The 23,858-nt window shown below is 37.2% G+C and overlaps 2 long non-coding RNA genes across 2 annotated transcripts in view; one reads left to right on the top strand and one right to left on the bottom strand.

Moving 5' to 3' along the window:
• LOC136834217 (uncharacterized) overlaps positions 1-18,377 on the bottom strand; it is a 97,188-nt gene extending 78,811 nt beyond the window's left edge. The window contains exon 1 of the long non-coding RNA XR_010851690.1: positions 18,167-18,377. This is a non-coding gene — a long non-coding RNA (uncharacterized lncRNA). The remainder of the gene's footprint in view (positions 1-18,166) is intronic.
• A 300-nt stretch (positions 18,378-18,677) lies between these two features.
• The window catches only part of LOC136834214 (uncharacterized), an 83,447-nt gene continuing 78,266 nt past the window's right edge, over positions 18,678-23,858 (top strand). Inside the window, exon 1 of the long non-coding RNA XR_010851689.1 lies at positions 18,678-18,777. This is a non-coding gene — a long non-coding RNA (uncharacterized lncRNA). The remainder of the gene's footprint in view (positions 18,778-23,858) is intronic.

Here is a 23,858-nt window from a genome sequence, read left to right as displayed (position 1 = left end):
TTTAATGAAATCGCTTTGTCTTGCAATTGAAGCGCCCCCTTTTTTTTTTTACAGATGATGCGCCATTCGCCTCTCGCTTTCGCTCCATCTTCACTAATTAATATGAACTAATAAGACGTAGACGCAAGACAGGATTAATTAGCAGTTCCTCCTGAATCATTTTATTCATTCAAAGGAAATCTTCGAAGGCATTTTATCATCCCGACCTTTCCCTACAGTCCAGCGACGAAAAACGAGTCGAAATTCTGCTTCCGTGGCTCTCGAAAACTCTCCTTCACTAAGAGGCTAAAAGACCTGCGTCTTCCTTCGCAGTGAAGGTCCTTCTGTTTTCCTTCCTAACTCTTCTTCCCTTTTTCTGTGGTCGAGCCGACTCGGCTATAAAAGGACATATAAAACTATGACCTCAGAGATCATTAACGCAGTGGGTATCCGCCAATACCGCGCATTGTACCCAGTATCTAGACGGCAATGATTGTACCCGGGAGAAAAAATATATAAAAGTAAACAATGCAGCCGCTGCATCGTATAATCAAGGCCACCGAAAATAGATCACTCTTTCTGTGGTCTCAGTATAATGCTGTATGAGCCGCGGCCCACGAAACTGTAACCACGGCCCGGTGGTGGCCTGGCTTATATCGTTGCCAGAAGCATGATTATGGCTAACTTTAACTTTAAAAATAATAAAAACTACTGAGGCTAGAGGGCTGCAATTTGGCATGTTTGATGATTGGAGGGTGGATGGTCAACATGTTTGCAGCCCTCTAGCCTCAGTAGTTTCTAAGATCTGAGGGCGGGCAGAAAAAGTGCGGACTGAAAAAAGTGCGGACGGACAAAGTTTTCTTTTCAGAAAAATAAAAACATGCACCTTTATACAAATGATCAAATTATGCCCCCTCACAAACCTTACCAAGTTGATTTTGTGGAAAAGTATTATAAGACTATTCCTCTTGTTATTGAACTGAATTGAATATAGAATTTAGGCCAAAGGCCAAGCACTGGGACCTATGAGGTCATTCAGCGCTGAAACGGAAATTGACAGTAAAAGGTTTGAAAGGAGTAACAGGAGGAAAACCTCGCAGCTGCACTATAAAACAATTGTTAAGAGTGGATGGAAAGTAAGATGGAAGAAGAGAATATGAAAGGAGGTACAGTAAAAGGAACGAAAGGGGTTGCAGCTAGGGGCCGAAGGCACGCCGCAAAGAACCTTAAGAAATGCCTATAGTGCACCGCATGAGGCCTGTTATTAACAATTCTTCACTACCTGCTCAGACCTAAATATTCTACTCCCTCTACATAAAAATATATGTAAAAAAAAAAGTAAAAAATGCGGCGAAATTTCTTCGGCGCAGTCGAGTTTTCTGTACAGCCTTTACAGCGTATAATCAAGGCCACCGAAAATAGATCTATCTTTTGGTGGTCTCGTTTATAATGTATGAGCCGCAGCCTATGAAACTTTAACCACGGCCCGATATGGTCGCCTGGCCTATATCGTTGCCAGACGCACGATTATGGCTAACTTTAACCTTAAATAAAATAAAAAAAACTACTGCGGTTAGAGGGCTGCAATTTGGTATGTTTGTTGATTGGAGGGTGGATGATCAACATAGCAATTTGCAGCCCTCTAACCCCAGTAGTTTTCAAGATCTGAGGGCGGACAGAAAAATATGCGGACGGACAGACAAAGCCGGCACAATAGTTTTCTGTTCAGAAAACTACAAAAGGAAACACAAGTATATGATTATTCTATGTACTTTATTACAAAATAAAAAGAAATTATATATTTATATATCTGTCTGTTGAACTAAGACACTTATTTTCTACCTACTTCTTAAATGAGGTGAAATGGTATACACAATTCAGTATATACTTGTTTACTTTGTATACAAACGACGATGAATGGTCCTCGAAACCAGTTTATCGGAATGTGAGAAAATAAAGATTTTTGAAAGGGAAGCACTATTTTCAACTTCAACGTGATCTATGGAGATAAACTGTATAATACAATAATATCCCTGTATAATGTAATAATCCCTGTATAGTATAGTAAAGCCTTTATAACATCCTATTGAGCTTAGGAGACTCAGGAAAGACTTAGCGAGTACTGAAGAGGAAATAATCAAAAGCAAACCGTAGAGTCAATTTATAAATAATTTTGTTTGGAAGATAATATCATGCCTAATTATTCCAATGTATGACATATATACATATACATATATATATATATATATGACTGAAATATTTTCTGTTAGAACAGAATTCCATCAAGTATAAGGGAGTTTATAGAAACATTGAAATGTGAAATAAAGGCTATATTTCAGAGACCAAACTATTTGCCTGAGGAGAGACGAGTTTGGTCTCTGAAATATAGCCTTTATTTCCACTCCACGTTTCGGCGTTTCAGTGGGTTCCCTTAGATTTGAGATATATATATATATATATATATATATATATATATATATATATATATATATATATATATATATTTATATTTATAAATATTTATAAATATATATATTTATAAATATATAAATATAGATATAGATATAGACAGATAAATGGCAAAGCACGAGATGAGTCGACGATTTGGCTGGCTCTCACTCCCCACACCACCCCACCCCCCAACCCTTGCACGTAGTCGGGAGTCTTCGTCAGCAGTATCTGACGGTCAATTTCAGCATAGCAACACAGTTGGGCCTCAGGTCTCCAGACACATTCCTCGTTATCTAATTCTTTTCTTTTTTTTGTTACTTTTTTTTTTTACGCTGCTCTCCTCCCCTCCTCTTCTCTCTCTCTGAGTATTTTTTCTTTTTATCTTTCAGAGACGGGTCCTTTTTTTTTTTTTTTCATTCTTTTGGTCTTATCACATCGTCTTTCTGTAATTCATTTCCTTCCTTTTTCTCTCCCTTCCTTTCTTTCGTCCTCGCTGTGATTAATGATTTATATGTAACAATAATAATTCTGTGTAACAATAATATTTAATAACAATACCAATGAACTGTTTCTTCAGTTGAACATTCCCTGAAATTCATCACAAAAAAAGGACTAATATTTTACATGATAATACCGGGTCATTATCATAACATCTAATCATAATCATCATAGTTTTCCTTTTATTCATAACAACAATCATATTAATCCCCCTTTGCAACAGTAATGTCAATCACTCATTCCTTTCCTCTCTCTCTCTCTCTCTCTCTCTCTCTCTCTCTCTCTCTCTCTCTCTCTCTCTCTCGGTGAGTAATACCTGAAATCCATCACAAAAAAAGATTAACATTTTACATGATAATATAGGACCATTATCATAATATCTTATAATCATAATGATTTTCCTTTAATTCTTATCAATGAAGTTTATCCCCCTATGCAAATGTAATGCCAGTCACCTATCCTTTCCCCTCTCTCTCTCTCTCTCTCTCTCTCTCTCTCTCTCTCTCTCTCTCTCTCTCTCTCTCTCTCGTTGAATAATACCTGAAATCCATCACAAAAAGGATTAATATTTTTAATGATAATATCCCCATAAGCGACAGTAAAGTCAATCCTTTCCCCTCCTCCCTCTGCCTCTCTCTCTCTCTCTCTCTCTCTCTCTCTCTCTCTCTCTCTCTCTCTCTCTCTCCTCGTTGAATAATACCTGAAATCCATCACAAAAAGGATTAATATTTTTAATGATAATATCCCCATGCGACAGTAAAGTCAATCCTTTCCCTCCTCCTCTCTTCTCTCTCTCTCTCTCTCTCTCTGTGGGAACATTACCAGGAATCAATTTACAACTTCCTCCCCTCAAGCAACGGCCGAACTCCATCCGCGGTACGGAAATATCTGTCATTGCATGTGCGTGTGCCTGTTATTGCATCTGCTTGTGGACTCAAGCAATGAATTCACGGCACAACCCGTCAGGCAACCCAATGGCAAGAGGAAGCGGCGGTAATAAGGTAAGTTTTGTTCGTTTTCAGACTTCTGTTTGGTGTGTGTTTCGGATTCAAGTACGTAGTCGCATAGCTGGTGTCATGTGGTGATATTTATGGCACTTGAAATTTTTCTACTGAGAGAGAGAGAGAGAGAGAGAGAGAGAGAGAGACTTTGCTCGTGATAAGGGAGTATTTTAAGTGAATCGTGGAACGTTTTCCCGGAGAGAGAGAGAGAGAGAGAGAGAGAGAGAGAGAGAGAGAGAGAGAGAGAGAGAGAGAGAGAGAGAGAGAGACCGTATCAGCCGACACTGCCTATCCTATCAAAATAAAAAGAAATTCCTTCAAATTTTCTTAAAACAAAGAGAGAGAGAGAGAGAGAGAGAGAGAGAGAGAGAGAGAGAGAGAGAGAGAGAGAGAGAGAGAGTCCTCTGATTCGATACTTAGCAGGGGGTCCTATTCCCCCCCAAAAAACTGGAGTGCTTGAATAATGAAAGTAAGAGGAAAGAAAGAGAATATGAACGGAGGTACAGCAAAAGGAACGAAAGAGGTTGCAGCTACGGCCCGCAGGGATGCCGGAAAGAACCTTAAGTAATGCCTACAGCGCACGCAGACAGAGCCACTGTCCCATAGATCAGTGGTTCTTAACCTTTTAATTACCACGCCCCCTCTACGAGTTGGGCCTTCCCACCACGTCCCCCCCCCCTTGCATCTATGAGTAAAATTCCCTCCCAGACTTAAAGGAAAATGAGAAAAAAGAGAAAGAGAAAGAGAAAGAGAAGTGGTTTCAAGGGGCATGGAGGGAGGTAAACAATTGCAAAACATGAAAAGCCCAACGAGTCTAACCAGAGTACTAACAGACTATGGGAAACTAACGTTGTAAGGCGACACTTTTGCATTAATTCATAAACTTCTGAATATTGGTTCCTCGCTCTTGTTAAGAGAATAACGAATATAATCCGAGAATTTTCAGTTTTTCCAGAGGGCTCGAGCCTCCCTTGGAAATTGCTGACGCCCCACAGGTTGAGAACCACCCCCATAGATGATAATCTCGAGATAGTCACTATTCCCCATCAGATACCTCCCAGATATAGTCACTATCCCACAGAGGATATGAGGAGCTTCGTATTGGTTCAGATGATCAAAAGTAATGTTTCAGTTGTCAGTTATGTTTCTCTATGGTAATTACCTACTTGCCTACTTGTCCTCGTGTTTTTCAGAGCAAATACCAATGCGATAAGAAACTCAATGACCCTATGTCCAAAAAAACAAGACAAGGAATGGGGTAGGAGCAAGAGACAGAGAGAGGCCTAATCACCTACGAATCCACAGACATGCTTCTTGTGGGTGAAAAATTAGAAGTCGGCGAAAAACAGAAGCAGGAAGAGAAATCCAAAGCTTGGCTCTGTTACCATTAGCAATAAAACTACCAATGGCTTACTGATTGATTTACGAAATCAGTGTGAAGGAGTTGGAGTGGTTGGACAGCAAGAGTGAAGAAAGGAAGAGGTAAAGTAAAAAGCTAAAAAGTAACAAAAACACCCTTTATTTATGCCTACGGTGCACCACGTAAGGTGCACTGACGGCACTACCTCTCCACGAGTTAAAATACCACTGGGTAATGGAACACATTTTAAATTCAGCGCTGCCCTCGACATATTTCGGTCACTCTTACGGTCGCCACTGTGTAACTTGTTTCTTTTTATGAAACCAACTTGACCACACCAACTTTGGCCGTCATGGGTTCGAGGACTGGGGAAAATGTCTCCAAAAATATCACAGAAACATTTAGAACCGGTTACAGCCGCTTCTATTAATAATACGACATAACTACAAGGTTTTCTGAGTTGTATAAGGAATCTTCTTTACAATCCTCGCATTCCTTCCGTTCAGGTGATTTTTCTCTTCTCTACTCTCTTCTTCTTTCTCTTTCTCTCTCTCTCTCTCTCTCTCTCTTCTTTGACGCTCCATAAACAAACAACAGACTTTGATTGATCAAACATATGCATCTGATACTGGGGAACCAGTCTTGCCTAATTTATATGCGTTTGTTTTTAGCTTTCTTGCCTGCCTGCCTGTCTGGGGCACGTCTAGCAAGACCAGGGCACAGAGAGAGAGAGAGAGAGAGAGAGAGAGAGAGAGAGAGAGAGAGAGAGAGAGAGAGAGAGAGAGAGAGAGAGAGAGGATATGCAACTCGTTGATCGTCTCAAACCACTCTGTACTAATAGTACTGTAAGCCTTTGCCCAGCTAATTTTTCAGCAAGGTTTAATTTCAAGACTCAGTCAGTCACAGTTCTCACAAAACCAAATCATCAACTTGGTGGATTCCAGGAAGAATTCCAGTAGTATGGTGCTGGTTACTTCAGCTCCCAAAGTCACATTACTCATGCAACAGTCCCTGAAACGTCAACAGTCACTTGTGTCCTCACTCTCATCCAATTTTTGCATATTTCCTGATTTTGCAAAAATTATTTTCTCTTTTATGTTTTCATGGCAAACGGCCCTGGAATAAATTTTTCAAATTACAGCTAGTCTTTACAACCATTCTGCTAAAGATATGAACTAGAGAAAATGGGGAATGGCAGATTTTCCAAGATTTTCATACCCATAATATCTCCTTTCGTTTTACTAAATGGTATCAGAGCGAAAGAGCAGAGGACACTGTCCTTCCCTTAGGCATCATTCATATCCAAATTGGACATTTTACTCATCGTGCCCTTCTCAAGTTAACTGAGAAATTCGAGACCTATTCCTGACACAAAGAGCATTCCAAGAGACCATTTCTAGAAAGAATGATTATATACCCAAATCGCAAGGAAAGGAAAAAAAATAAAAAACAAAAAAATTTACAATTGTACTCATCATGCACCTCTCAAGGTTTTGAGAAACCAGATGCCTGTTACTAAATGAACGAAAGTTCCAGGAGGTCTTTTCCAGGCTTTCCAGACAGTGTGTCTAAGCGTCGACGAATATAAAATAAAATAAAAACATTGACAATTATGCACCTATTAAGTTTATGAGAAAACAGAGGCTTGTTCAGGACAGAAACAAGAGCTAAAAATTGAGGCTGACGCTACTTCGGTTCTGTAACGCCCTGCCGAGTTTTCTTAGAAAAAGCAGCGACTGATTTAAGGGTCGTATCGCTGCGAGATATTCGCGTTGTTCTGCTTCCAGGTAAAAAATGGCAAAGGGGAGACTTTACAATGCTTGATTTAGCAGCGGAGGTCGATGGCTGATGGGAGAATTCCGCCTTCCTCAAATCAGCTTTGGAAGCCTTCAAAAAGTTGTATGGAATGGAATGGAATGGATGGAATATAGGAATGGAATGTAAAATTTAGGCCAATGGCCTAGCGCTGGGACCTATGAAGTCATTCAGCGGTGAAAGGGAAATTACGAATAGAAAGGTTTGAAAGGTGTAACAGGAGGAAAATCTCGCAGTTGCACTATGAAACATTTGTTAGGAGAAGGTGGATAGCAAGATGGAAGAAAGAGAATATGAATGGAGGTACAGTAAAAGGAATGAAAGGGGTTGCAGCTAGGGGTCGAAGGGACGCTGCAAAGAACATTAAGCAATGCCTACAGTCCACTGCGTGAGGTGCGCTGACGGCACTAGCCTCTTGTACGCATTTTTTATTTTGAGTGGAAGTTCACCTCTAGAAGTCTTCTCGAAGTTGCAGCCTCTTACACGAAGTTCTCTGGTAATTTTTTTTGTTGAAGCTTTGAAACTTACAGACGTTAAGGCCACGGGCAGAAGAAAAAAGCAAATGGCACGGGAAATAAGCGTCTGCAAATTCAAGGAATCCTGCTGGGCGCAAGGAAAAGCTGATATTTTCCCTTGAACACTTCCTTGATAAGAGGATGTCTTTCAAGGGGAATCCTTGTCTCTCAAGAGGATATCCTTTTCCTTCGAGACAAAAATATCCTTGTCGAAGGCGGGTGCTAGACAAACCCAAGGACACTCCACATACTAAACAAACGCCTTCCAACTGCTTTGTTTACCCGTAGGAAGAGACACAAACAAAAATCTCAGCAACAAGACGAAATATCTAACAGCCTCAGAAACAAACCAGAGAGAGAGAGAGAGAGAGAGAATTACCCTCATCATGATGAATATGAAGATGAGAGGAATGTCAACAAAAAACTTTGTGGATGTGAAAAAGAGAGAGAGAGAGAGAGAGAGAGAGAGAGAGAGAGAGAGAGAGAGAGAGAGAGAGAGAATTACCCTCATATCATGATGAATATGAAGATGAGAGGAATGTCAACAAAAAACTTTTGTGGATGTGAAAAAAGGGAGAGAGAGAGAGAGAGAGAGAGAGAGAGAGAATTATCCTTGGCAGTGAATCGGCACTGAATTCGTGTTACAGAATGCACAGAAAATACTGAGAGAGAGAGAGAGAGAGAGAGAGAGAGAGAGAGAGAGAGAGAGAGAGAGAGAGAGAATACCCTCATATCATGATGGATATGAAGATGAGAGGGATGTCAACAAAAAACTTTTTGTGGATGTGAAAAAAGGGGGAGAGAGAGAGAGAGAGAGAGAGAGAGAGAGAGAGAGAGAGAGAGAGAGAGAGAGAGAGAGAGAGAGAATTGCCCTCATATCATGATGAATATGATGAGGGAGAGAATGTCACCAAAAAACTTTTTGTGGATGTGAAAAGGAGGAGAGAGAGAGAGAGAGAGAGAGAGAGGAGAGAGAGAGAGAGAGAGAGAGAGAGAGAATTATCCTTAGCATTGAATCGGCACTGAATTCGTGTTACAGAATGCACAGAAAATACTGAGAGAGAGAGAGAGAGAGAGAGAGAGAGAGAGAGAGAGAGAGAGAATTACCCTCATATCATGATGGATATGAAGATGAGAGGGATGTCAACAAAAAACTTTTGTGGATGTGAAAAAAGGGGAGAGAGAGAGAGAGAGAGAGAGGATGGTTACAGCTAAGACCAACTACGGCTCTTCCTCAGTGAGAAAGTTACAAAAAAAAAAAAAAAAACTAGAACACGGCGGGCAATTTTTATTACGTTCTCCAAAGGACCACCCAAAAAGCAGATACATTGCCAGATATCGAGAGCCTAAAACAATTGGCAAATGTAACTAAACCAGGAAGGAGAGAGAGAGAGAGAGAGAGAGAGAGAGAGAGAGAGAGAGAGAGAGAGAGAGAGAGAGAGAGAGAGAGAGAGAGAGAATACCTTTAATCATGATTAATAACAATTTATCATTATTAAGAGAATAAGGACAACAAAATTTTGTGCATCTGAAGAGAGAGAGAGAGAGAGAGAGAGAGAGAGAGAGAGAGAGAGAGAGAGAGAGAGAGAGTACCCATCAGACCCTGTCGAAGCATATCATCACCAGTAAATATTAGGATAAACAAAGTATAAATACTGAAAAAACCATGAACAATGCTAATGGATCAATGAGTCAGTAACGTATATGTATATATATATATATATATATATATATATATATATATATATATATATATATATATATATATATATATATATATATATATATAATATCCACCCTCAGTTTCAGTAAGTATTTTGGGATGAGGATGCTAGCCCCACACAATATTCTTTTTATATTCAAGGGGGGGGACTTACAGCCTCACAGATTCTAGTATTTCTGGATGATCACCCATCCAAATAAATGACTAAACCGACCCAGCAAGCTACTACCCTTCATCGCCTCTCCTGCCATTCATTGCTCCTCCTCCTTCTCCCCCTCCCCGTTCTGCAAATGTCTCCTCCATTCATTTGCCGGCAGAGCTCTCTCTCTCTCTCTCTCTCTCTCTCTCTCTCTCTCTCTCTCTCTCTCTCTCTCTCCACTTGGGGCTCAAGGCATTCGACGTCAGTTTATGCTATCCCTGGAATCTCTAGACACCATTTTTTTTTTTATTTTGTCCCTGTCTCGTCTACCTGTTTATGTCAGTCTGGGGAGAGAGAGAGAGAGAGAGAGAGAGAGAGAGAGAGAGAGAGAGAGAGACTGAATTAACCTTATATCATGATCAATATTAAGATAAGAGAGCATGGCAGCAACACGTGGATGTGAAGAGAGAGAGAGAGAGAGAGAGAGAGAGAGAGAGAGAGAGAGAGAGAGAGAGAAACGGCGTAGTAGCGGTGCAAAAGTACTGAAGGATAAGGCAGGTCACTACAAGGTCACCACTGCTATAGACGAAAAAACTCAGCCAGACATCAAGAGAGTCTATGTTATGAAATACAACACTTTCCTTGATTGTAAGAAGTCTAACGGAAAATCAATCAAATTACAACAGTAGTCTCTCTCTCTCTCTCTATGCGACAAAGTCATTGTTATTAATTACAACATTTCGCCGACGATACAAACTCAATTAAAAAAACAAATTATAACAGAATTCTCCCACTCTTCAAATTCCATCTCTCTCTACAAACATACAACAAAGTTATTGTTATGAATTACAACATTTCCTTTGACAATACGAAGTCAATGGAAAATAAACCAGAATATAACAGAATTCTCCAACTCTTCAAATTCCACCTCTCTCTCTCTCTCTCTCTCTCTCTACAAACATACAACAAAGTTATTGTTATGAATTACAACATTCCCTTGACAATACGAAGTCAATGGAAAATAAACCAGAATATAACAGAATTCTCCCACTCTTCAAATTCCACCTCTCTCTCTCTCTCTCTCTCTCTCTCTACAAACATACAACAAAGTAACTGTTATGAATTACAACATTACCTCGACGATACAGAAGCCAATGGAAAAAAAATTCAAATTACGACAACAGTCTTCCACTCTCTCTCTCTCTCTCTCTCTCTCTCTCTCTCTCTCTCTCTCTCAGCGACCTAAAGCAAGACTCTGTGTTGCTATGAGACTCTTCTCACTTAACCTTGGGACGTGAGGAGGGTTTGTTCTGAATAGAGAACAGGCGAGGATATAAACGGCAGTAAAATAGGTCTATGAAAGTCAGGTGAAAGAAAATATGACATTTTGTAGACGTTATGGAATCAGAGACTGGAATATATTTTTAAGCAAAGTAAAAACAGAACATCTTTTTTATATATATATATATATATATATATATATATATATATATATATATATATATATATATATATATATATATATATATATATATATATATATATATATATATATATAACTAGTTTTCAGCTGGATGTTCCCATACAGTATTATAACTATTCACAGAGCATATGAATGAGAAAGTTGAATAAATCGTTATATACAGGAAGTGGAAGGATTAGTCAACTGACATGTAAATTCCCAAGCGGTGAATAAATAAACGTGGAACTAGATCATCGTAAAAATGAATCTCATACCAATGAAAATTCCAAAAATATGGATTACGATTTCATCACTGAAGACTCCATTTTGAACTTACGACAATAAACATTTTTAAAATCTAACTAATTTTTCATCTAAAAAAATATCTCCAAAATAAATACTGTTTATGAACACTATTCATTTTGGAAAAACGCGAATGAAAAACTTGAATAAATCTTTATACAGGAGGTGGAAGGATTAGTGACTGATGTAAACAAGGAATGTAAACAAGGAATGTAAACAAGGAATGTAAACAAACATGTAATTTACCAGGAGGCGGACACAGCGTGTAAACTTGGAACTAGATCATTGTAAAAATGAGAATTTCCTACCAATGAAAATTCCAAAAATATGGGTACTGATTTTATTACTGAAGACTCCGTTTTGAACTTATGACAATCAAAACCTTACCTAATGATGAATGGAATGGAATGGAATATAATATAGAGTTTAGGCCAAAGGCCAAGCACTGGGACCTATAAGGTAATTCAACGCTGGAAAGGAAATTGAAAGTAAGTAGGTTTGAAAGGTGTAACAGGAGGAAAACCTCGCAGTTGCACTAAGAAATAATTGTCAGGAGAAGGTGGATAGCAAGATGGAGGAAATATAATATGAATGGAGGTAAAGTAAACGAAATGAAAGGGCTTGCAGCTAGAGGCCGAAGGGACGCTGCAAAGAACCTTCAGTAATGCCTACAGTGCACCCCGTGAGTTCAATGACAGCACTAATCCCCCAAGGGGGTATCTAATTATGAATCCAAGGAATTTCTGGAACCTGCATGGGGAATTTTTAACTACAGCGAGGAACAACAGCTATTTATAAGGTAGTTTTCCATACCCATATATCATGATTTGTTCAATGGTTATAAATCATTATATGTTTTATAATTATACTGTAGGGTCCCACACGGAGTTAAGTGAAACGCATCATTCTTAAAACAACCATTACAATGTCAGCATTCCAGCCATATGCATCATAACTTCAATCGGGTTTTGTATATTGATTTATGTACACCTTTCCATCCTCCAACAAACACAATTGACTGTACTCTGACCTCTGTTTTGTTCACCTCGTGTCGGGCACCACATATCCGCTCGTAAGAGCTATTGACCTGTTTGTTGTTTGAATAAATTGGCAAGTTTATAGACGCAGCCTCTTACTCGCGCCTCCGCTACAGTATATTGTCAGGTCACCTTCAACATTCCATTTAAAGACCATGAAATTCAACCAGTTCTGTTTGACAGATCCATCGACGTTTTAAGAGCTCAAATATTTCACACCTGTCACACAACATACCACGTTGTTACTGTCAGCGAGTCGTACTTATAAACCCGTGAACTGTTCTTAGTTATTGCTGCTTACTTCTTCTTCTTCTTCGTTTAACGTGCTTTTTCCCATTTTTCATATGGGGTAAGCACGATGCCTTCTTTTGAAGGACTTTGATTTGGCGTTGGGGTAGGCCGTAGCCTCGATCGGCTGTTAGTTATTGCTGCTTACTCTAGCCCCAAATAGCTATTTCACTCTTTTGAACACACGGCACCCTGGCTACTGATTAAGTTGTTCCAAGTGAAGTGGAGGTCAAAACTCTATACTGCTGCTTCCAATAATAAGAGTTAAGTTGTTGTTGTTATTATTATTATTATTATTATTATTATTATTATTGCTGCTGCAGAAGTGTATGCTGCAACATTCAAGAAATCCAAAACATTGCCTTTCGAAAAACGGTCGTGCAACCAAAATCCCATTAATAAAAATATATAAATGGCCACCCTCCAGTAGAACCAAATAAGGACCGACTGGAAGGGCCTCCAAGATATTAAGATCATAATCTTAATATCTTGGGAACCACAGCACTTAGGAATTTCAGTTGTATGTGGAGACTTTGTACCCCTATAATAAACATGGGTTTCGCAATAATTCAGTTATTTATTATTATTATTACTATTATTATTATTATTATTATTATTATTATTATATTCATAAGATGAACCCTATTCATATGGAACAAGCCCACCAAAGGGGCCACTGACTTGAAATTCAAGCTTCCAAAAAATATGGTGTTCGCCAGGAAGAAGTAACAAGATCAGTTATGAGAATAACAGATAACTTGGCAAATCGCTAAATAAAAACGTAAGTAAAATATTAAAATGCAAGTTGAACTGTATTAGGGCAGCAATGCATTGCATCTTCGCTTGAACTTCTGAAGTTCCAGTTGTACGACATCCTCTGGAAGGCTGTTCCGCAGTCCAGGGTGTGAGGAATAAAGGTGCTGAGAAGTTTTACAGCGGCACCTTTACTGCATATTGGTGCTTCTGCTGTTCACCAAACAGCACTAAGGCAGTTACATGAATGAACCGCGATACGTCAACAGCACCTAAAATCGAAATCGCCAATTTAGGTTACGCTTCTGCGAGGCGACTCGGCAATAACTTGGAAGCAATGAATTGAATGGAATTGAATATAGAATTTAGGCCAAAGGCCAAACACTGAGACCTACGAGGTCATTCAGCGCTTGGCCTCTGGCCTAAACTCTATATTCAGTTTAATTCAGTTCACTAACTCGTGTTTATTGGTAAGATCAAGTACTAACGGTTCGTATACATAAATCCTGATGAGCATCAACGGCATAACCTTTTTTCACCTTGAAAATGTTAAAATTTGTCAAGACAAATTCAAACAAATTACTTGGTGCTGATTGAAATATTTTCCAGAATGTCCTTTGGAGTTTAAAAAGAACTTTTCATCTGTTCACTGTCTGTGGTGATAGCAACTTACTACGTTAGAAACAAAAACAAAAAACACCCATTTAGGACAGTTGTCCTGTTTGACATCACTTGAGTCACGTAAGAAGTATGAAAATGGACATAAAATAGGGAATAAGGATTCTGAAATTAAAAATTAAAAATATTGGCAGTGTACCAAACAAAAGCCTTTCAAAGATTGCACCACAATAATCTTTTCGTTGGGGTCAAGAAATGGGAGTTGCCCAGCATAAAGAAACACAAGTAGGAAAAATAAGAAAAACAATAAACAAAGGTCACCACAACAAAAAAAAAGGCACCCCGTGCAAAAATGGAAACAGTCCCGGCTAAAAATAGAATGGATCCCCAGACAAAAAAAAAAAAAAATAAAAAAAAAAATAAACGAACGGGTCCCCAGACATAAATAAACGCTGCCGGTATACACGAAGGCACATGCCTCATACTTTATACGTAAGGGCGCTTAGGAACATCTTCATTAGCATTCTGCGAACGTGCAGTATAATCCTCTTCCTGACCAGCCAGCGAAAAATAAAAAAAAGAAAAGAATCGCTTGCTGGCTAGCTCGTCCGTCTGCAGAGGATACAGGAGACAATGTTTTTTTTTTTTTTATGTTGTTGTATCAGTCTGCTGCATTCTTGAGCTTCCAATGAACTCCGACTGACTTTCATCAGTCTTTGGGAATTACTACGTGACTGTGTGTGAGACTCAACTAATAATAATAATAATAATAATAATAATAATAATAATGTCAACTCCTCTTTTAAAGAAATGGGGAAAAACATCTGCAAACACAACCAAAAATTGGCTTTTATGTGCTGCTTTCAAACTGAAATTGTTAAAAAAAATGTCAAAATTGGTAAATTTTGACAAATTTCGGTCTGAAATTTCCAAAACGTGGCAGAAATTGGCCAAAATTCTAAAGGAAGAAAGAACGTCTCGCCTAAAACTGACTGCTTAAAAGAAAAAAACATATTAATCACATTCTCATTCACTCCACTTATTCAGGTTGAACCTTTGAAAAAAGAAACTTCTATCTTTGCAGCTTTAAATATTCAGGATCGTCAAGTGCTGTATTACACCACAATGAATCATGGAGAGGGAGAATGATAAGACATAGGGTAATAGTGAAGTCTAGAGTTTGGCCTCATTCCCCTAGACTGCAACTTAATACTAATCCTTTCAATGTCCCCATAGAGATGATAACTGCAGAGAGTTATATAATTTTTTGTGCTAAATAGGTTAACTTAAAAAAAAACCTTGAGCTTACTGTGTCATACAAGCCACAGCAATCACTATAATTGTCAATGTTCTTGTTGATATTTCTCAATTTGGGTACTCTTTCAAACGCAAGAAGCCACGAGGCCATTGACTTGCAAAATAAGTCAGAGAATAGGAACTCATATATGAAGACAGATGAGCGATGCAAAAAATAGGATAATTAAATTAAACAAATTAATGACGATAAACAATTAGAAATGATAAATGTACACTGCACGGGATCTTGAAGTAGTCTAGGTTTTGTAGCCTACCTTACATCAACAGCTCCAACACTACCACTTCTCCCTAGCATAACTGTGTAGAAAATGAAACAAAGTGGAATTCTCTACTGAAATACAACTAGTGAATGATAGCCAAAGAGGAACTAAATAACTGCTGACAGGAAAAAGGAAAATATTCATGACTCTATAGAAGGTCAAGCTCTCAAGAAGCTGTGTGCATCCATATAGTAAAATATTTCAGCAAAAGTTCAAACAAAGATCAGAAGCATGTGGGGGACTTTCATATCTGCAAGTATAGGTAACTTCCTGAACAATAAGGTACCAAGTTTTCTGGAAGCTACAGATGATTTTTAAACTGAAAAAAAAGCTTAGGGCCCAAAGTTACTACAAGTAAAGTCCAACACCATAATCATTAAGTATAGTGTTGTATATGCACAGTGAATCATGGAATGGGAGCATGGTATGAAATCAGGTGATCAATAAGGTCATAGTCTTGCTGGAGTCCAGCTTCATCCTCTGCTGGCTGCATAACTTGCTGATTTCTTCTCTTTCCCAGTAACTGCAACAAAAGTTGCATAATGTGAATATTCTACTAACTCATTTCCTTGGCCAACAATCTTGCCACTAGCAACGACTGAAAACAACACATTCCAAAATCAGTACTCTCTGGAACAGCAGATGTGACAAATCTGGCATCACAAAAATACCACCAGCTAAAAACTATGAATGAGATCAGATGTAGACCTTCTAACTCTTAACCTGATCAAGTTGAAGGCAGAGCTAAGTTCAACTTGAGCAAGCTGGAACTCTTATACATTGTTCAAGTAGTCTACACATAGCCTAACTAGCCTACATAGGTCTAAAATGTAATCATGAATACCAGTGATTTACTGTAAGCATACAGGCTGCCAGGAAGCGTCTAAATTCTAAATATTTGAACATCAAATATCAAATATCCATTCTTCAACAATCTTAGAGAACAGCGGTGGCTTCAGTAAAATGAATGGGGCCAAACATTTCCCAAACTAATTTTATTTATATTGGAAATTCAGTGTCCACTGAGGAGCAAATGGATCATAGATTAAATGAAGGAAAAGGAGAGATGCAGTTACTGGAGAATGAGGCCTTTTATATACACACACACATATATATATGTGTATGTATATGTGTATGTATGTGTATATATATGTACATATAAGTATGTGTATATGTACAGTATATATATATATATATATATATATATATATATATATATATATATATATATATATATATATAATATAGCATATATATAGTTATATATATACATATATATATTAATATATACAATGTATATATACATATACATACTTATAAATTTCTCACTTATACACGAGTGAATTCTTTAACACTGTGCTTATGAGGCTCCTATTTAAGACTAGGAAGCACTAGAAGGATAAATGTGAAAGCGTGTCTTTCCCTTTGGTTTTCTCTGGAGTTGCTCCGTCACGAACAGCGCCACAACAGACATATCCTATCTGATCCATCTACGATCTACACCCCCTTTTAATTTCATTTGGGAAAGGGCCGATATAAGCTGCCTACGCGGAGCAATCACATAGGCCTATTTCTGGTCCTGGAACAGATGTATTTAATCTACAGTGAGAAGTTGAGTACGATGCGTCTAGGTTTCGTTAGAATATATAAGACAAGCCTATGAAATTTAGAACCATATATAGCAATGAACTTTCAGTTGTATGCTACATCTTTGAGGAATAGCGGGAATTTTGAGTCTTTTACGGACGAATTCAATAAAAAGTACCGGTACCTCGTCATGCTGTGGTTGTTGGTTAATTGGCAAAAAACAAAAAAACAGGGCAGCAGTTTTTATTTTACACTGATATCCAACTTCTTTCATTTTCATTTGCTTAGATTTTTCACCCTTTAAAAAAAAAAAAGTCTTGAGACGGGCGTTATGAGCCTAGTAAAGACTGTGACCTGGTCAAACCACTAATAACAAGGTGCCTCCAGTACCGCAAATGGTCTCGATAGACTAATAATGCTCACCGCAAAATAATGCTAATAACAACAATAACATACGCCAAACGTTAATGATTACCTAATGGGCATCGGTTATCTCTAAGGGCATGTATTAGAAATTTATTGAAACAAAAAACCAATACTACAATCAATCGATAACGATTAAGTACATTCATCCACTCTCTGTTCAAAGTGGAGACACCTTGTAACTGAGAATCAATACTTGACGCAATGAACTTTCTCGAGTCTCGATATAAATGCTGCAGCTTAGCTGAAGGAACCTCGTATTGTATTTAACTAACACCATTAGGTTTGCTGCGTAACCTTGATTTCAGTGAATTAATATATTTAATAACCGGAGGTACCACTTAACCTGGGATTCCATGCATAGGCCTATGCATAATAGACATGGAAATTCCCTTGTAGACAATAAACAAATCGATGCCAGTCCAGTGAATTTACTTACATCCCTTACACATTACTACTAGTTACTGAAATGTCGGCTTCTGTCAACTTCCATTATAAACTAAATGAAATGCAAACGAAGCTACTTTAGTACTAGACTAAAGAAAGACGCAGTTATATTCAGGAAAAGGAAAAATAGTCGTTAAATGCCAGTCATCTACTGAGCATACAAAAACCAGGCTAAACATTACATCCTAACCTGCAGCCTGCTTTATGGAGTTCCTCCTTCGGGAACCAAAACACTGGAATTCATTGGTAAATTTTCTTGTTATTTTTGTCTCTCCATACGCTTGGAGTGGTGGTACACACGTCGCCATTTGCATTGCGTAATCTGCAAGGCCGCCGCCGGCAATCAGGATACGCACCACTGCACAAACATAACGGATACGACGCACTCGGTTCGCGTAAACGGTTTTGGGTTTCCAGCGACTTCAACGGAGTGTCAGGTGCAGCCCATCTGAAGGCACAAGCAAAATTCAACGTTATGCTTCTCGAATTTCCGGCAGTTTCGGGGATTACGCCTGTCAGTTTTGCTAACAAATGTTAGTCAAATTCTTTTTAAATAGATATATAAAGTTAATTCATGCTGAAATAGCTATTATTAACGAATTAAGATGGTAATTACTGTATTAAAATATATTCCTACTGAAAAACAACACTTAGAGATCGAGACAGATTGAAGAAGATTCGTAGAACGTCAGTAGTATTTGGCCGACTGGTGCTTTGAAATTTTCGCCGGCTGTTTGCTAATAAAATTGTTTGTTTTTTACGATTTTGGATTTAAGACGACATTCTGCAGAATACTGTGACGTAAGTAATGGCTTGTGCTGTAATTGTATAATACTAAAATCAGTTATGCGCATTGTAACAGTGACGTAATGCTGGTCAGTTTATATAGAGGCTGCTATAGTACACGGCAGCCCGAACCTTTCTCGTTTGGCGTCCTGCGTGTACTGTACGTAAATAGGTCATAATAAATTTTGAATGAAATTTATGGGCTATGATATGCGTCCTGATGTGTATTCGTTCACGGAGATTCTGAAATCAACGCATTACGCATCTACACAAATGTATTCTTGTAAATAAGCTGACAACTTCAAAAGTAGGGTCGGTTCATACAAGCTCCGCCAGTAGTCATGGAGATACGAAAAAGGTTTTTTTGAGATCGCAAGCCTTACGTTCATATTAATATCATTATTATGAGTATGGAAATTAACTTTTGATGATTATTCACTATAAAGTAACCTCCAAAATATATATAGTAGTAGTTTTCTTGGCGGGAGGGTGTTCATTATAAATCAGGAGGAAGGGAAGCATTAATCTCAAGCGGGCGGGCCACCACCGCGCCGCGACAGAGAATTGTATAACCTTGCAAGTCTGTTGCGTTATGCCACCAAATGAATTGCAGGCTGGAGGCGATCGTATCTCCCCACCAGAGGAAGAAAAATGGCCGGGTGAATGGGCAACAGGTGGGAGAGGATCGACGAATCTCTCAAGAGAAGAGACAACAGACCAGACATGAAACAGCGCTGCCAGTCGCCATGTGTCTGGAGTCTGGACCTCGGTCTAGTCAAGAGTGGCCATATCTGTGAAATTTACGTTAATATAATCGATTCCTTTATCATCCATTAACCGCTAACCGATGTCTACCGGCATGAAGTTTTCCTGGGAAAGCTTAGCCCCAGCAGATTCGTTTTTCCATGAGACTAGGCACTTGCAACCCTGCCGAAAACAAGGTTGTCCCACTAACCCAGACATCTTTCGTTATCCGTTTCAAGGGCAAGGCATACATAAATATAGCCACTAGAAGGAGTAAACATTCCTCGGCGAATTTTTCGACTGTCTAGCCGCTGATTGTCATTCCAGTATCATGCAGTTAGCTTCGTATCTGCTACCTGCAGTGTGTATATGCACATAGTCTATATGTATATTACATACATGTATATATATATATATATATATATATATATATATATATATATATATATATATATATATATATATATATATATATATATATATATTAATTTAGCTTCCCTTCGATTCATTAGTTTTGTCCCTTCAGTTATTTTAGTTATAGTTTTCTTGAATAACTAGTTGTATGTCATGGCTGTTTTTAAACACACACCTTTAATTTGGTCTTGTATTTATATTTTACCTACCCTTCACCCCACCTATTGAGTAATCTACCAACTATGCACTCAAAACTGTCTTACAATATCTTAGGTGAATTTTGGCTCCATTTTTGCAATATCATCGTTGAATTTTGGCTACTATGTTCGTTGCCTGTTGAATTTTGGCTTCATTTTTGCAATGTCTTAAGTTTTGGCTCCATTTTTGGAATGTTGAATTTTGGCGGGATCTTTGCAATACTTGATTAAATTTTAGCTATATGCTTACAATATCTTTATTGAGTTTTAGCTCTTTTATGCAATATATTTGCTAAGTTTTGTCTTCATATTTACAGCATCTCTGTTGAATTTTTGCCTAATTTTTATTTCATTGTTGAATTTCGGCCTCATTTTTGTGTGCTGAATTCTGTCTCAAAAGTATATTTGTTGAATTTTGGCTTCATTTTTAAGTATATTTGTTGAATTTGGCTTTATTTTTAGATAATGTTTGTTGAATTTGGCTTCATTTATAGGAAACATTTGTTGAATTGTAGGAAATATTTGTTGAATTTTGGTTTAATTTTTAGGAAATATTTGTTGAATTTTGGCTGCATTTGTAGGAAATGTTGAATTTTGGCTTAATTTTAAAGAAATATTTGTTGAATTTTGGCTTAATTTTTACAAAATATTTGTTGAACTTTGGCTTCATTTTTAAAGGAAATATTTGTTTAATTTTGGCTTCATTTTTAAAGGAAATATGTGTTGGATTTGTCTTCACTTTTAGGAAATATTTGTTGAATTTTGTCTTCATTTTTAGGAAATATTTGTTGAGTTTTGGCTTCATTTTTAAAGAAAATATTGATTGAATTTGGCTTCATTTTTTAAGGAAATATGTGTTGAATTTGGCTTCATTCTTTAGGAAACATTTGTTGAATTTTGGCTTCAATGCTAAGACATATTTATTGGATTTATTACATGTTAACTATAGGCTTCACTTATATAAATTATTGGTTGAATTTAGCTTTATTTTTATAGTATGCATTGAATTTTGGTTTAATTTTATATTTGTTTAATTTTGGCATCATTTTACACATGTTGAATTTTGGCTTCACTTTTAGAATATCCTTGTCGGATTTTGGCTTCATATTTATAATATCTGACGAATTTAGACCATATGTTTACAGTATTTTCCTCGAATTTTTTAAATATCTTTCTTGAATTTTATTGCTGCTTTTACAAACATCCTTATTGAATTGTGGCTTCATTTTACAATATCACTGTTGAAATTTGGCTTGATTTTTACAGTATCACTGTTCAATTTTGCCGTCATTTTTGTATCTTTTGAATTTTGGCTTAATTTTTACAATATCTGTTTAATTTGGTTCCCTTTGTTGAATATTTATTGAATTTTGGTTTCATTTTACAATATCTAGGTTGAATTTGGGCTACAATATACAATGTTTTTTATTTTATTTTAGCTCCGATTTACAATATATATTTTTTTCAATATGGCCCCATTTTTACAGTATCTTTGTTGAACTTTGGCTCTATTTCTACATTAACAGTTGAGTTTGGGCTCTATTATTGTAATTTATTTATCAAAATTTTGGTTCTTTTTTTCTAGTATCCTTGAAAATCTTTGCTGTATTATTACAATATCTGTTGAATTTGGCTTCCTTTTTACAGTGTTTTTCATTTAAATTATGGCTTCATTTCGTGTAGTATTCATGTTGAGTTTTGGCTTCATTTTTATATTTCCCATGTTGAGCTGTAGTTTTATTTAAAATATTTTTTTTTTATTCAATTTCACAATATCCTTATTGAATATGGCTCCCTTCAGCTGAGTTTTTGTAAAGCATTTGTTGAAATTTGGATTAATTTTTGCAATGTCAGATGAATTCTTATTTCAGTTTTAAAGCGTTTTGTTGAATTTTAGCTTCATTTTTACAATATCTTTGTTGAATTTTGGCTTCAGTTTTAAAATGCGCTACCTTGGTTTTAATTTGCTCCATTATTAGCCTACTCGTTGAGTTCTTCCATATTCCAAGTGTATTTAGGCTTTCAGTGGTAGGCTATATTACTGTAGTGGGTCTCACGAATGTCTAATTTAGATGGGCGTGACCCTATCCTGTAGGGATAAACCATTATATGATTACATTTCTATAAACACCTCTAATGTATCCATGTTCAAGTACTCTTTTATGAAAGCCACATTTGTCTGCTCTCGAAGAAAAATGCGTTTGGCACAATTCCGTGCCCCCAAAATATCCTTTGTTACATATGGACACTTGAGTCTTCAGTTCAGAAACAGGAATGCTACATCTAGCTCTGGTGTTACGGATTTTACCTCCGGCTGATAAAGGAAAATATTAATTTTTCTAGAGATATGTTTCAGTGTTTAGCAAATTTCAAATATATGCTTTGGAGTTCAGCATAACCTTTGTGATGACCATATTTGAATACCTCGCAGAAAAAAATGTAGTTAACATAGTCCCGAGATCCCAAGGCCACTTTGTAAGATCTGGGAACACTGTTGCTAAGCACGGGGGCTCCTTTGCATCAGGTGGGGAAGACTGGCTGGAATTGGTTTACTGATCAACAGAAATAAAGGAGCTCATTCATATTACCGGCTAAGAATCAGATCGTGTAGTTAAAGATGCTTAAGCGTTTCTGCATTTGAAGCCAAATGCAACCCCAATTCTAATGAGACTATATTCAATTGTCTCTTATAAAATTGTGGTTGGGACAGTGCCATGATCCCAAGACGTCACTGGTTAAATCTAGACACCAAAATATTAATCAAAAATAATGTCTTGCATCCAGTGTTGGGGATTGACTGGTATCTGAACTGCCTTAAAATGGAAAACTGCAGTATCTGCAAAATTTTCGAAATTGAGATAGACCTATGCCTCCTAATGGGCTCCTGAAACACTAATACACAAGTTACTGCAGTATCAGAATGATTTTTCAGTGCTTTATTTAGGGGGTCCCATTTGCAGTATCTGCAAAATCAGTGGTTAGGCAATGGATAAGTGCAGTATCTACCATTTTTCTCAATATTGTATGCTTGCAGATATATAGCGCAAGTCTTCTGTTGTAGGGCAGTGTAGTTACCTTACTGATCAAGGGGAAGGTTAATTCAGGTATTGACCCAAAGATTTTATTTTTTATATTTGATTGCCTATGAAGTATTTGGCGCAATTCCTTGGCACCAAGATTTTTTTATATAGGCACTTCATTGCTTAGCATACAGACTGCCTTGTTGATTAAACTATTTTTCTTTGTTTTTTTTCTGCAATTTTCTCTTGTTTACATATAAGTAATTGTTGATTTTGAATGATAGTATTATTATGGATAAATTGTTCATTATGAATAATAGTATTATTATGGATAAATCTCAAGTTTATTTCTTAAGAAGGTGAAAACAGGAGGTAGTCAAGTTAAATAAGTTAAAGACCTCATTGCATGAAATAGAGGAGGCAAAGAGCCAGGAAATAAGAGATTAAGATAGTTATGAATAATATTTAAGATAATGCTCAAAATTCCACTTACAAGTAGGCTAAATATGTGTATCCAGGCAGATGTCTTTAATTAGAGTAGCTTTATCCCCGAATTTGTATATTTCGGAATGCACTGATTCCATTACCACAATCTAAAATAAAATAATAAATCGACATTAAAAGAAAAGGGGAAAGTAAGGACTTTGTACTTAAAATTGTTGTAATGAAAAAATGAATTTTACATACTACATACTCACACACACACATATATATAAAACGC

The sequence above is a fragment of the Macrobrachium rosenbergii genome, chromosome 53 (assembly GCF_040412425.1).
Source record: "Macrobrachium rosenbergii isolate ZJJX-2024 chromosome 53, ASM4041242v1, whole genome shotgun sequence".
NCBI lineage: Eukaryota > Metazoa > Arthropoda > Malacostraca > Decapoda > Palaemonidae > Macrobrachium > Macrobrachium rosenbergii.
Note: the sequence above shows the minus strand (reverse complement) of the source record. Positions and strands in the feature narration are given on the sequence as shown.